Consider the following 15,024-nt stretch of genomic DNA (forward strand, 5'->3'; position numbering starts at 1 on the left):
CAGGCAGAGTATGTGATCCATTTAGCAACCTTTTTCTAGAACACTTGCTTAAATTAAAAAATGTTAGTTGACTGAATTTGTGCCCCATTTTTTAAGAAAAAAGTGCAAAAGGAAGTAATTTCTCTGTGTGATCATAAGAACATAAGAACGGCAGTACCGGGTCAGTCCAAAGGTCCATCTAGCCCAGTATCCTGTCTACCGACAGTGGCCAATGACAGGTGGCCCAGAGGGAGTGGACCTAATGGGCAATGATCAAGTGATCTCTCTCCTGTCATCCATCTCCATCCTCTGACAAACAGAGGCTAAGGACACCATTCCTTACCCATCGTGGCTAATAGCCATTAATGGACTTAACCTCCATGAATTTATCCAGTTCTCTTTTAAACCCTGTTATAGTCCTAGCCTTCACAACCTCCTCAGGTAAGAAGTTCCACAAGTTGACTGTGCGTTGCGTGAAGAAGAACTTCCTTATATTTGTTTTAAACCTGCTGCCTATTCATTTCATTTGGTGACCCCTAGTTCTTGTATTATGGGAATAAATAAATAACTTTTCCTTATCCACTTTCTCCACATCACTCATGATTTTATATACCTCTATCATATCCCCACTTAGTCTCCTCTTTTCCAAGCTGAAGAATCCTAGCTTCTTTAATCTTTCCTCATATGGGACCCCCTCTAAACCCCTAATAATTTTAGTTGCCCTTTTCTGAACCTTTTCTAGTGCCAGTATATCTTTTTTGAGGTGAGGAGACCACATCTGTACGCAGTATTCGAGATGTGGGCATACCATCGATTTATATAAGGACAATAATATATTCTCAGGACAATGGAATTACTTGACTCTTTTGTTTGTATTTATCTAGACTAGGCAGAATTCTATCTTTATTTTTTATAATTTCAACAGATAATATTGATCATTTTAAAGCATTTTTTCCTATTTTTATTTATTACATTTTCATAGTTACACAACATTGTTGGTTTTAAACTTTTTTTTTTGTTTTACCTCTTTAAATTTTAACATTTGCAGGAAATTATGGGGTGGGTCAGACAATAGAGGGGTTCAAACAATAATTATTCAATGACAGTAGATGTTGAGATCCAAAAGTTAAAGCTTTATGATTATTAAAACCCAAATTATCAACATCACATGTCAAAATATACAAAGTAAATATGCTTAAATCAAACTCTACTAAGCTCTCAAGCAGCATTTTTCTTACTTTGCCTATCTATAAATTTAGATTATTATAAATGGAAATATTTTTCATCAGTTTATACGTCCATGGTGAAATTCACGTTTACCAGTATTTACAGATAAAAGTCTAATCCTTCCAAGCCTACATATACCTTCGTGTAGCTGTTTACTGAGATTATTTATCTCCTGACCTGTGCAAACACCTACCATCTATAAAACCAGTGAGTGTGTGTGTACTTAAGTATTTTTAGGTCTGCAATCTGTCTGATTCTGACTGGTCAATCCAGAAAAGGTCTCAGAATCTCTTAATTCATGAAATTAAAATAGCTCTATGGTTAGGGACTAAATCCTGAGGTCTTTACTCCATTTTTACTCAATCCTTTCTCTGGCAAACACCTATGGACTTCAGTGTAATGCCCCCAAGAGTTCATCCACAGACAAGCATGCAAGAGAATAAGAAAATATTTTTTTCTGAAATTGCAGTGTCCAAACATGTTTGCAAACATGCATATATGAAGGACATAAAATATAAACTATTTCTCCCCATTTCTTCATGTCCTATTTATTTGTTTTGATCACAAAATACATACAACTCAGTATTTACCTGATCAATATGAATTCCATCCTGTTTATATGAGAAATTTCTATTTTGCTGTATTCTTTTATAGCTGATATTCTACGAGAACTAAGTATATGGAGAATAGTTTTCACTTCCTTCATTAATTTGTAACCAGTTATTCTCAGTGAAGAATATTGAATTAAAATGAGGAATATGATCGATACAGTATGTGTCAAAAATGACAAAAAATGACATATATTGAGAAGTGTGAACTGTTTATTGGTTTATAGACACAGAGTCCTCCAGGGAGTGCTACAAATCCACACAACATCCCTGAGTGTTCAATGTTGCATTTAGAGCATTGATTTAGTTGAAATATGTGTAAAAACTCATGTAGGCAGGCAGCTCTCTAGTGACTACACATCTGCAAAGACTCAAGAACATTATTATTCCAGCATGGGTCTGGAATAAATTATGCTCAGTAAACAAGCTCTAGATCTGTTTATTTCAGACAGTAGCGTAGGGAAAACTGTTGTATTTAAGACAGTTGGGGATGACAGTCTTATTTGGTTGCTGTGTGTGTTTGAACTGCATGATTTTGAAAATAGTATAAGCCAAGGAAATTAGTGAAGAAAAGCAGGTTTTAATTTGTGCAGCGTGGGGCTTTAATTGATGTCAGACTGTCCTAAAACATCAGTTTCCACAGGCTACATCAAAGCGGAGGGCTAGTGCTGCTACTTCCCTCTTAGGAATAAAACTGAATCAAGCTCTTCTTCAGTGTACTCTACCAAATAGGACCCCTTCAAGCCACTCCTTTCCCTGACAAGATTAAAACATTTGCTACATTCGTCTCTCAGGTAGTATTTCAGCCAGGTCACTCCTGAAAATGAGCATACCCAGTTTGTCTATAAAAATCAAGCATCCTTAGTATTGTAACATTATGGCTAAAAACCTTGTTTTAAATAATAAAATATGTATCGTTTGGGGTCTCACTTGCTATTCATCTTTTCTTCACTTTTTCTTTCCTTATGTTGCATCTTGGCATATCTCTTCTTTCATCATCCTGTCTCTTTTTTCTCCACTCTCCCTCCATTCCTCTTTTCCCGTTTCACTCTCACTCACTCCTTCGTTTTCTCTTTCAAGCTTCTCCTCGGTTTTGCCTTCCTTTTCTCTTATTTCTCATTCCTCACTCTCTGCACATCTCTTCACCCAAATCCACTCGGTGACCACACATGCGCATCTCTTCTCTCCTTGCCTTATCCAGCTCTCTTTATTTAGGATGGAGCCCATCTGCAGATATTCTAGGTGTGAGTCAGTGGGAGTCTCTCTACTGACTTCAATGGAATGTGAGTCTAGCTCTCTATGAAAATGGCCTAGATTGAAGGGCTGGTCTTAGTGGTGGACAGAAGTGGTCACTCTTCTTCAGATGGTAGCAAATGTGGGTGTTAGGGTCTACTGCAAAACCTGCTGTTGGCCTGCTTGATTTGAAGGGCTGATCAGGTGCATGTTGTTATGAAGGAAAATTGTGACTAGTGCATGTTGGTGACAAATCAGGATACCGGGGGCCTGGTTTGATCAGATGGCCCAGAATGTAGCAGGGGCTGAAGCTGTCTCTTATCAGCTGATCTCACACCTTAGTGAACCACAGGGCAGTGGGGAATAGCATCCAATGGAATTAGCTGTTTCATTGTTTCTGAAGCTTGAGCTGTGTAAACCTTACCTAATGTGTAGTGACTGGTGGGGAGAGGGAGAAAGGCACTGTCAGCACATATAGAAAAGAATTAACAGATCACCCCGACAGGCAAATGCTTGCTTACCTGGCCTGGTCTTGCTGCACTTGTCTACAGAGGCAGTGAAGGCAAAACACTAGGAGACCTGCACAGCCTGAGGCTTGAGGGAGGGAGAGCAACCAGAATATTTTAGCTGATTTTAACAGATTTGGAGCAGCGCTCTTCCCTTGCACTCCAGCCTGCTGTGACCACTGGTACTGCCGGAGGAGCACACTGCACTGCTTTGGAGCTCCTCTTTTCCCACGCTCCAGATCTTAATCTTCTTATACAAGCTTTCTGTAAAGACTGTAGTCTGCTGTCAGGAGTTCCTTTCCTCCCTCATGGTTAGAACATCCTGGTTTACCCAGCCCTAATGAGTTCTATGGGGTTCAAGGTTATTGGGTTCCCAGTATCTGAAACATTTTGTGAGGCGGGCATATGAGGTGTTCTGGTTGTGTAGGAGGAGATGGACTACATGACCTTATAGGTGTTTTCAATCTCTCTGATTCCTGTGATACTTTCTTATTTTCACCTTTCCCAGCTCTCAGCCTAATGCATTAGGCCTGAGTCTTCAAATACCAGATAACAAAGAGCCTAGTTCTGACACCTTTAGAGTGAAGAATCCCTTACTCCTCAAGTAGCCCCTCTGGGCTTTATTCTGCCACCCTTGTTCACACTGAGGAGTACTTTACACCTTGACTAGTTCTATTGAAACACACGTTTTTTTGCACAGTAAGATACTACTCATCATGAGTAAGGATGGCAGAAACTGAGCATATTAACCACAGTTGGGCCACTTGCACCGTAGGGTACTACTCGAGTGAGTAAAGGTGATGGAATCAGGCCCATAGATATTTTAGTGCAACTAACTGGATGAGCCAGTTGTAACTGTTGTAGAGAGCCCTCCCGTCACTCCCAGTTAATGTCTCCCACATGTACTTTAATACAGTATATCAAAAGTGATAATCACCAGGCCCTGCCCTGCCCCTTCTCCTTTGTACATGATCACCCCATATCAGCTCTCTCCCCTATTGGGTAGAACGGATGACTTTGTTGTTGAAAAGTCATCCTCATCCACCCTTCCCAAGGTAATTAGTATATTTCACATAAAGGTTCAGCATTCCAAATACCATGATACTAATCCTCTGCATAGTCATTGTTGTTATTTGTGCACAACCCTAATGCATTATGCTAAATCCACCTACTTCCCATCCTTATTTGAGATCTGCCATCATACCTACAGAAAAGACAGCTACGCTTTCTGCAGGATTGTAGGCTATATGAGGTAGGATCCATAAGAAGACAGAATCAAGCTCTGTCTTCACAATAGCTTCTTTCATATAGCAGACTATAAATCACAATGGTCTACTGTGTGAATAGTCTATGTGCTAAGGAGTTAAAAACCCACAAATTAAACAGTCCTCAGCTGTGCTGTGAAGTAACAAACTATAAAGGTTCCAAAAGAGCCTGTGTGGTCTAATATAAAATAATAGTTATTGTAGATTCTCTATTTATATAGGGAACTGGGCACACTGCAAACAACAATCTGCACACATTTATAGTCATAAAAATAAGAGTAAATTGTCTCCCTTTATTATAGGGGGAAAATCATATAGCATTTTAAGAAAGTGGATTGAAAATTTTATCTGTCGACAGAAGTGTGCATTCCTTGCACCACCCCCAAAACTATTTTGAACTTCAATTGACTTCACTAAGAGTTGTCTGTGTGTGTCGAGAATATAGAACCAGGTCCTAGATAGCTACGCAACACTGAATTTAAATCACATTGCAGCTTTAACTACAGTAACAATCAGTTTTCATGTCCTAGTGCTGCGTGAATGACAGTATTTAATTAGATCACACAAACTTTTTCTAAAATATAACATCAATAAATATGCCAGTTTTCATTAGGTTTCTTTGATGGTATAGGATTTATTAGGCTATTCCATAACTGTCTTTCTGTTTATTTTGTAAAAGTATACTTGTATTGCACACATTTTTATGCCAGACTTGCTTTGCATTTTTACAGTCTGCTAATTAGACCATTTTAACTAATTTGTTTGCATTTTGTATGAGCAAGTTGGGCTTTTGGATTGACTAATGTAATTGCAGCCAGTTTCTGCCAAATACAAATTACTCTTTCTAGTGTGAGCTAGAGAGAAAAGTAAATATTTAATAGACATCAATACCATTGCAGCATTTTAGGGTTTTTTCCCCCCCTATGGAAAGCTTACATAAATTCTTCAGTGCTTGGTTGCACTTTAATGTTAAAAAATTATTTTTTAATCTTTTTTAAAATAATAATGAATTAGACATTTTAGTGACTCCACAAGGGTTTTGTTTCTGTACAATTTGCAGTTTTGAATTCGGAGTTGCTTCAAGATCTTTTAATTCCACATGTAAAGTTGACATGTGTAACTTTTTGTATACTGGCTGCTGTTTCCTGGAACCGTTCTCCTGGTATGGACTTGGTTTTTTATATTTCTAACTGTTTTCTTATAGTAAAGTCAGTTTGGCGGTGGTGAGGATGTAGAACGTGTTTTTTTCTTTTTCTTTTTGTTTTGTTACAGAGCAACGTCATTATTATTATTTATTTGTAGGATGGTAGTGCCTAGAAGTCTCAAATCAGGATCAGACACCTCCCCTTGTGCTACAATGAAAGACAATTTAAACCAGATGCTGCTGTGGTTGTGCAATGCCCAAAGAGCAGTAGAGAGTGAGCTGAAGAGACCAGGCAAGGGGGGCTCTCTATACCACATATACCATAGAGTTTTATTCTAAGGCCTTGTCTACACTAGGGGGCGGGGTCAATGTAAGATACGCAACTTCAGCTATGGGACTAGTGTAGCTGAAGTCGATGTATCTTATTTCGACTTACCTCCCGTCCTCACGGCACGGGATCGATGGCTGTGGCTCCTCCTGTTGACTCCGCTACCGCCACTCGCCCTGGTGGAGTTCCGGAGTCAACGGGAGTGCGTTTGGGGATCGATATATCGCATCTAGATGAGACGGGATATGTCGATCCCCAATAAATCAATTGCTACCCACCGATCTGGCGGGTAGTGTAGACATACTGTAAGGGTGGTATGAAAAGAGAAAGTTTTGAAGTGTGTAGGGGAACAGCCAGTGCATTATCCTCCAGCCTAATCTCTCTCAGCACTTAAGGGAAGAGAAGGGGTCCCAGCTACTACTGCAGTCCATGGGATCCTTTTTTTATGTGGAATCTTCTCAACAGACTTGCATAAAATTCTCAGTATTGTCCAACTGTCAGGAGGGAATCTATTAAGATATGAGCTGTTTATCCATAGAAGCTGTTGCTTTCCACGGTGGTTCAAGGAAATTTCTAAATATAATTGTAAAAAAAAGTAATGTTTCTTCAGCTGTATAGTAGCTAAGTTCTGCCGTTTGCTGTGCTAGTGTATAAGGACAGTAAGAGGGTGTAAAGAGCCTCTTATCTGCTAAGAGAAATGTGTGTAGTTCCCAAGCAGTAGACAGTGTAAGCTGACAACAGGTTGTTGATGACTTTGCCCATGATGGATGAAATTCACTTCTTTTCACAACGCAAACGTAATGTCTGTGCACCACATTGCAGTCAATGGAGCTACGCCAATTTATACCAGCTGAGGATCTGGACTTCAAAACAGGATTTACGTGATGCATGGGCACTCTGCTGGCCCTCAGCAAAGGGTGTGAATTTCATTCACTAGGAATAGCAGCAAAATGTTCCCTGAACTGCAGTGCCCTACTACATCCTTTGAAATCCTGTTCTGAGTAGTCAGATTGTTGTGGCAGGACACGCCGGCTTGTTTCGCTTCTCTCCATAGCTATGTTGGCTAGGGCAGGATATGGCTGCAAAATTTTCAGATCAAACAAAAATTGCTTTTAAAAATCAGTTCAAGGCTTTTCACACATCAAATTACTCTAGAGATTTTGTAAATAGAACTACAGAATCTTTTTCGTTGCTCCTGTTGGTTTTGTGGAAAACATAAAGATAAGTCAGCGAAATTTAACTAAGGGTCATCTACTCATTTTCCATTAGCTATCACTAGCAATCAAGCTTGTTATTTTTATTAATGGACTGTGCTTAAGAATGTATATCATAAACTGATCTAGCTCCCATTTAAGTCAGTGGGAGTCTTTGCATTGACTTGAATAGGAACTAAATTGGGGCCTATAAAAGTAAATGGATGTTCTAAAGTACTTTAAATTAAACCCTTTGGGCCAAATGAGAATGTCAGCCATCCCTTGTGGAGGTCTAAAATTTGGAGATATTTATGTGTTTAATTTGTATCAGATTGGCAGAGTGGAAGGTGCTTTCCTAATTTTCATCCTCACTAGTTTAATCGCATCTCCCATCAAAAGATGGCAAATCTCCTATTCTTCATTTTGCCTGTGTTTTTCTTCTGAGATCCAAAAGAAGGGGGTATGGTCTGTCAAAAAGTGGCAAATAAAAATATTCACACTGAACCACACCATCCAAAATGGATGGGTAGGTACAAAAATGTGTCTCACAATCCAGGGTCCCTATGTGGGATTAGTTATACTCTGTAGGATCTGTTTGTGTGTTAGTCATTAGGGAGCTCTGTGGCTACCCGTGCTTTTCTAAGCTTCCTTACCTCTCAAACATCATCCTTTGTATGTGATATCAGTGCCACACTGCCCTGCAAAGAAGCCTCTCTCTGGCCATCTCACAGTTTTATCCGGTGAAGCTGAAATAATAAAATATCAACAGTCAGACTCAGCACTAAGATGAGCTAAATCATCAACACCTTTCAGTTGAGTCCATGGCATGTCAGTACTCATTTCCTCTTCAGATAGGGTAAGACTGCAGATGACATTAACTCACACATCATTATTAATAAATAGGATGACTACATAATCGCTGTGAAGTGACAATAGTGGTCTGTGTTATCATCAGGATATATTGTCAGGCCCCTACATGTCAGCCTCCAACCATAACCACCACAGCCAAATTCCTCCTAACAATCCCAGCACTACGACTGTACCAAATTTGTCCAGGAACTTGAAACAACATCCTATTTATGGGTGCCTCACAATCCTCCCATCTATTTATTAGGAACTGGTGATGGGTTATGGATGTGATAGTCCTTTTCTTTCTGTCACTTGCTTCATCTGGATGGATGGATGGATGGATGAGCAAACTTCACAATGGGGTTAACCTTGCACTCCCTAAGCAAGCAGAACTTCTGCTGACTTCAGTAAAAGTTTTGCCTGCTTGGGGGCTGCAGAATCAATCCCTGTGTTTTTTGCCTGGTGATATTTTGCTAGTAACCCGAACCCTGCTGTCCATCCATGTGTGAAACTCTCTGTGAGGTCAATAGCAGTTCTGAATGTGGATCAGTGATAGGCTCTGGCTATTAGCATTCAGCTGTTGATCCACAAGTCATATGTTAAATCTTTGACATGCATTTTCCATCATGGTCACAGGCACTCTTTGGGAATTAGTAGTGGCTGAATATCCATTTTTTAGAAGACGTGGCCATAGCTCCCAGATGTTGAGATTGGCTGTTTCTATTAGTTCTATACAGTCCTGTTGTTATTTTGGCACCAGCATTTAAGATATTATAAGGGAAAATTTTCAAACTGGATTTAAAAAATGCACCCAATAAGGTTTGACCACATAAAACCCTTTTGTACACAAAATAATGTTTTCTCATATTGGTGCCTATTTGCTTATGCAGGGGCAGGATGCTCGTTCACATTTTGCAGGTGCATTATGAGAGCTCTGAAATGATCATTTTAAAATCTTATGCAGTTTTAATTTTTCTATGTTAATTTGGAATTTGTGTAAATGTACCGCTCATGAAAGGTAACGTATGGACAGCCTGGAGATGGAGGCCTCTTACTTATAAAAAAAAATAGATACTGCCTCAGAAAAGTTTCTTCTGAAGTATATGCAGAGACCATCTCTAGCAGTGAGAGGGAGCTTCAGATTATATACTCATTCCTGGCCAAACTGCGATTTCCTTATCCCTGTCGATGCTTCATTGCTATTAACAGGCCTACTCACATGAATACTGCAATTGCACTTTAGCTTTCAGTGCTTGACCGCCATGCAGATCCTTATGAGAGTGTCAGTCGATTAGTACTCAATATGAGGTGGACACATCCATTGTGAACTGGACTGACTCTAATCAAAAGTGTTTTAGGTCACAATTAGTTGAAATCCATTTGAATTAACATGCAAAGTATTTCATAAATGTGTTATTTAAAATGTAAACAAAAAGGCAATGTAGTCAAGGGGACACATTTTATGGTATTGTAAATCCAGAGTAACTACTGCACTCAAGCTTCTGTTCTTAAATGTTTATGTCCTACACCTAACTCAAGGTGCACTACAAAGATATACAATAATTAACAGTACACTTCATTATAATATCACACATACTTAACTCTTCATTGAACACCTAGTTCCCCATTATTTTAATGTTTAAAAAAATTCTAGCACCTATCCAGAGGTTTAGGCACCTCCCAAAATGTAAAATACTCAAGTAGTAAGTCTCAAAGTTTTTAATATAATACTTTGGTTCATCAAGTTTCTATTTTTTTTTTCTAATTTAATAGACTCTCTGAGGAAAAATTATACTTTCTAACCATCTATATCAAAATATCTCACGTAAACCATGCTTCAGTCTCTGGCTGCCTGCTCATAAACCCCTAACCGTCCTAAATGTGTCTGAAGAAAACGATGGCCTTTGATGATACAGCTCTAGCAGAATAATGAGGGAAACAAACTCCAAAGCCTTTGAGCCCCCATATAAAGTGCCCTACAACAGCTCCCTCTAGTTTACACTGAGGGAAGTTCTAGTTCAAGTGCTTCTACTGATGTCAGGTGTGGCAGTATGGCACTGGGAGAGGTAATCCTCTAAGTAACTGGGTACCAAACCACATTAGCCTATGAAAATGTCTGAAATTATGCATAATGAAGCAAATGTGATATATTTGCTTTCTATATTATGTACATTATATTCCAACAATAATGAAGTGTCAAGAGAGAGCCTGCTCCTAACCAAGTCAATGGCAGTCTTCAATGGAACCAGGATAGGGCCCCATCATGTTAGCCTACAGATGTTCTTTTTCCAATATCTGAATTAACTCATTTTATTCTTCACTTGTGGTTTTCTTTCGTCCACTCTGTGAATATATGGCCCAGTCCTGAGCCTGCCGACATGGTTGTGTTAGGGTCAAAAGCCTCCAAAAAAGGATGTTTTTCCCCATTCTGGTGTCTGAAGCAGCCGAGAAGCTGTACAGCCCTACTGCAGCAACTCAGCATTTCACACAAATGAGCCTTTTTACTTGGGCTTTGTTTGCTTTTTCAGGATTGGGTCTGATGGGATTTAACTTGCATTAGAGCTTTAGAGAGATGTTTTTCTATCCTAGCTCTCGATCTGCAGAGTGTGAACCCACATAGTTTATATTACAAATCTGAATAGGCCCGGATTGTAGGCATTGAATCATAATCTGAATTATCTTGCAAATTTTTCATAGACCAAATCAGTTTTATGTTCATAATAGTTCTGTTACATCCAGGGTGGGCACATGCCTGTGAGGCAGGAGCTCCAGGAGGCAGGGTGTCTTTGTTCTGGAGGCATAAAAATGTTTATTACATTAGAAACAATCAAAGATGAACTGATAGAAATGCAGGGTCTGATTCTCCTCTCACTTACATTTATTTTACCCTAGTGTAATGGTATTGACTTCAGTGGAGTTATTCCAGATTTACACTGGTGTAAATAAGGTCAGAATCAGGTCCACACAGTTGGAATGATTTTTCAAAAGGGTAAAGCCATTTGGATCACCTCACCCAATTCATTGGCATTATATGACACAGCATACCTGAGTGGTCTGCCAAGAAGCCGGATGATGCAACATTTGCATGTTTCACAGCTTGACTTCTTGTTCCAGTTATTATCTGAAAAGGAAGAGTAATAGTGAGATGCTTTGACATGAATGAACCCTAGGTTCCCCCAATTGTTCTTTTGTATTTTCATAGTTTCTTAAAGACTCTTGGGCAGTGCTGCAATTCCTCAACTGGTCACACTGGGAGGTTCTTATTTAATTTTTCTTCAGGCAAACTTCTACTGAACCTAAGAGAGATTGCCTAAGTAGGGAGTAAGTGAATCTGAGTACATTGGTCCATTGACTTCAGTGTAAGTTGCAGGCTCTCTGTTTATGTTTTTGCATGGCACCTGTTGCTGTAATATCTGAGCACCGCACAAATGTTAATGAATTTACCCTCACAGTACTCCTGTAAGGTAGGTAAATACCATTATTCATTATCCCCATTTTACAGATAAGGAACTGAGGCACAGAGAAAACTTAGACAACTTTTCTAAGGTCACATATGGAACGGGGACCGGAACCCAGGTCTCATGACTTCTACTCAAATACTTTAACCGCAAAGCAATCCACATGAGGACCTATTTGTGAGTGGTGCCAAGTGGGAAGAGATCAAGCAAAGCAGTTGGGCTAAGCAGCCCCACCATGAGTGCTGCCAGTAGTAGGGAAGAAGGAGGGACAGTCATTGCAGATAACCAGCTCTGCGACCTGGGGAAATATGCTGCTGCTTCTTTTGGCACTGCAGTGGTGATGGGTCACTTGCAGCTAATAGGAAGGGTTGGGAAAGTGGTTTTATGGATGAGCCTGATGTTGAAGGATTTGGGAGTCCCTACCTGATCAGTGCATTTCCAGCATTGAGGGATGCCTGAGGGCAACTGGAACTGGTCACAAAATGAAAAGAAAATGTCATTTAAATGCTCTCTTTTCAGGCGAGGTGTCAAAATTTGAAATTTCAATGAAAAATCAAATTTCAGAAGCTTTGGAGCATTTCCAATCACAGTGCTTCTGTGAAAGAAGAATCAGCCTGGATTTTAGCATGTTTTGTATTGTCAGAACATACCAACAGGAAAACGATTGTCCAGAATGAATATATACAGCACTTGGCGATGTGATATAATAGTTCTTTAAAACAAAGCCATCCTCTCTTAGATTTATGCTCTGCCCATACCATTTTTTCCATTAAGGATAGAGACACTTATGAGACATATCTCCATGTGAATGGTAAGGCACTTTGCAGTCATTGTGTGAACTAGCAGGAAAATGAATATTGTCAATTTTATACCATTTCATTTGTACTGAGCTGTAGATGTTTGTAGTGTTAATGAAGTTCTCTGACCTGCCTGAGCAGTTTTGGCTTTGAAATGTTAACACAGAAGAGTTTGTAGCTTCATTTTGTGTCATCTGCACCTATGTTTTAGAATGAATAGACCCGGGGGGGAGCCATGCAGTGAGGGAATACGTTAGAGAAATTGCACACAACATAAGAACATGCATGGCATGAATAAAATAAAAATTGAAGGGGAAAATAATATACTAACTTGTCTGATGCTTTCCATGGAACATTCATTACTCGCTTCTGCCAAAAGGTAGCAGTGAAATATCTATTCTTCATGGGCTATTATTACCCACTTCCATTCACTGGATCTGGATTTGAAAAATCCCAAAGACGACTGTGTTTTACATCTGGGCCTTTGACGTGGCTCAATATAAAGATGAAGAACATTTGCAAAATGTGTGTCTGGATCCAAATCTGAGTTCAGATTTCAAAGACTCTCAGAGTTTAGATCCAAAGCTTTGGTTTAGGTCAGTGAAATGACATAACTGATGCACTCTGGCACACAGCCCTGCACTTGTTGTGTGGCAGCTAAAATGTAAAGAATTTGTTTTCCACAGTAGATACCTATCATGCCAAGTAGAGCAGGAGATAATGACATGGTTAATCATTGCCGTACTTTAAAGTAGTAGCCAGTTTTATAATATTATGTAATCTATGAATTTTAAAAAAATCTGAATGCCAGTTATGTTTGCAAATGATATCAATTTAGCTAGGTGAAATGTAATGCAAAATGCTATTTATAAGTTAGTGGGAAGTCTAAAGGCCCAGTCCTGCTCTCCTTTCTCAGTCCAGACAAAACTCCCAGTGACTTCAAAAGTGAAGGCCCACTTCCGGTTTCAGCTGCAGAAGTGTAAATGTAGAGTAACTCCACTGGCGTCAGTAAAGTTGGTCAATATTTACACCAATGTAAAATGCCTTAGGACTGCCCTATTTGGCCCCAAGTTTATTGCTTCACTGATTGGTTGAGGGGAGGATGGTGTTTGTTCAGTTCCTGCTCTTTTCTGAAAGAATAAATGTAACAGGGCATGGAGTTTTCTGAGCGTGCAAGAAACAGAAAACATATTAAATAGAATGTAGAGGTTGCAAATAAGCATATTGGGGATGGTACATTTCTGTATTAAATAAGCTTATTTGGTGCTTATTATGTCATAGTAGAAATATCATTTTTCCAACAGCAATCCTGCAGCACTTTTAAATACAGTGAAGCTGCCGGATTATATTTTACAATGCATGTTTGTTAAGAGTGTAATCATCATATTCCTATTTCTATAATTACATAACAGGACCCACACCAATGAAAAGGAGAATGTCTTATCTCAAATGAGATTTCCAGCTAAGATAATTTGGGCAAATATATAAAAAAGCTCTGACTTTTGGGACTCTTTGTATTTTCTTTAGCAAACCCACATTATTTAGCAAAAGCTTGATTAAAAAAAAGGTCAGACTATAAATGAGGACTCTCACATTTGCATATGTTCCTTCCCAGAGGGATCTGCCAAGACACCTTCTTGGATTGCACTTTTGTTCATCTTCTCCAAAGCTGGAAAAACTTCCCAGAGGTGCAGGAGCTCAAGGTTAGTTCTGAAACAAATCCTAGACCTCAGATGCTTATCCAAAACCTAACTGAATTGTGGCATCCTGGCTCCCTCATCTTCTTTTCTATAAGGCCAGTTACCCATCAAAATGCCATTAGTGATTGTTATATTCTGGCTTGACCTGCCCCATGAACAATAACCAAAAGAGAAAGGCACTAAAAGAAACAGCAAGCAGATTTTATTAAAGAAGATATTGAAGGAATACCAGCAGCCCCCTGAGAAAGCCTGCTAACAGCTTCTTCTCTGAGAATGTTCTAGATCTCTGTCTGTGTTCGCAGCCGGAAGATCACTTTGGGGTTCATTTAGCTCTACCCACTTCCACAATTATCCTCCACAGTCTCCTTCCTCACTCACATTGTCCTTCCATGCTCCCCCACAATCTCCTGTTCCACACCTGCCCTCACCCCATATTTTCCCATCTTTCCCCCTCATCCTCTTACCTCTCACATTTTCCCTCCGTGCCGCTTCTTTGCCTGCTCCCTCAGTTTTCGTACTTCTTCCCATATTCCCATCTCCTCTCAGTATCCGTCTCTGAGTTCCCATATCACTCTCACTGTCCATCTTCCATCCCATGATCTATTTTCACCTCACATTTCCCAGTTCCATTTCCAAACCATATAGCACAAAGGAAAACAACCTTCAGTGAGGCAAGCTAGGCTTCTGTCCCACTGAAAGGAAAGAGGCCATCTGTAATAGATACAAATGCAAACACT

General features: G+C 39.5%; 1 long non-coding RNA gene across 1 annotated transcript; it reads right to left on the reverse strand.

The window, feature by feature from the left end:
• Positions 1–6,460: 6,460 nt before the first annotated feature.
• Positions 6,461–14,919, reverse strand: LOC120401670. The gene is made up of 6 exons (XR_005596632.1): positions 14,752–14,919; positions 14,181–14,297; positions 12,919–13,024; positions 11,378–11,453; positions 8,137–8,229; positions 6,461–7,369 (listed from the first exon to the last, which is right to left on the reverse strand). It is a non-coding gene; the product is annotated as an uncharacterized LOC120401670 (long non-coding RNA).
• Between the last annotated feature and the right edge of the window lie 105 nt (positions 14,920–15,024).

The sequence above is a fragment of the Mauremys reevesii genome, linkage group 3 (genome assembly GCF_016161935.1).
Source record: "Mauremys reevesii isolate NIE-2019 linkage group 3, ASM1616193v1, whole genome shotgun sequence".
NCBI classification, from domain to species: Eukaryota; Metazoa; Chordata; order Testudines; family Geoemydidae; genus Mauremys; species Mauremys reevesii.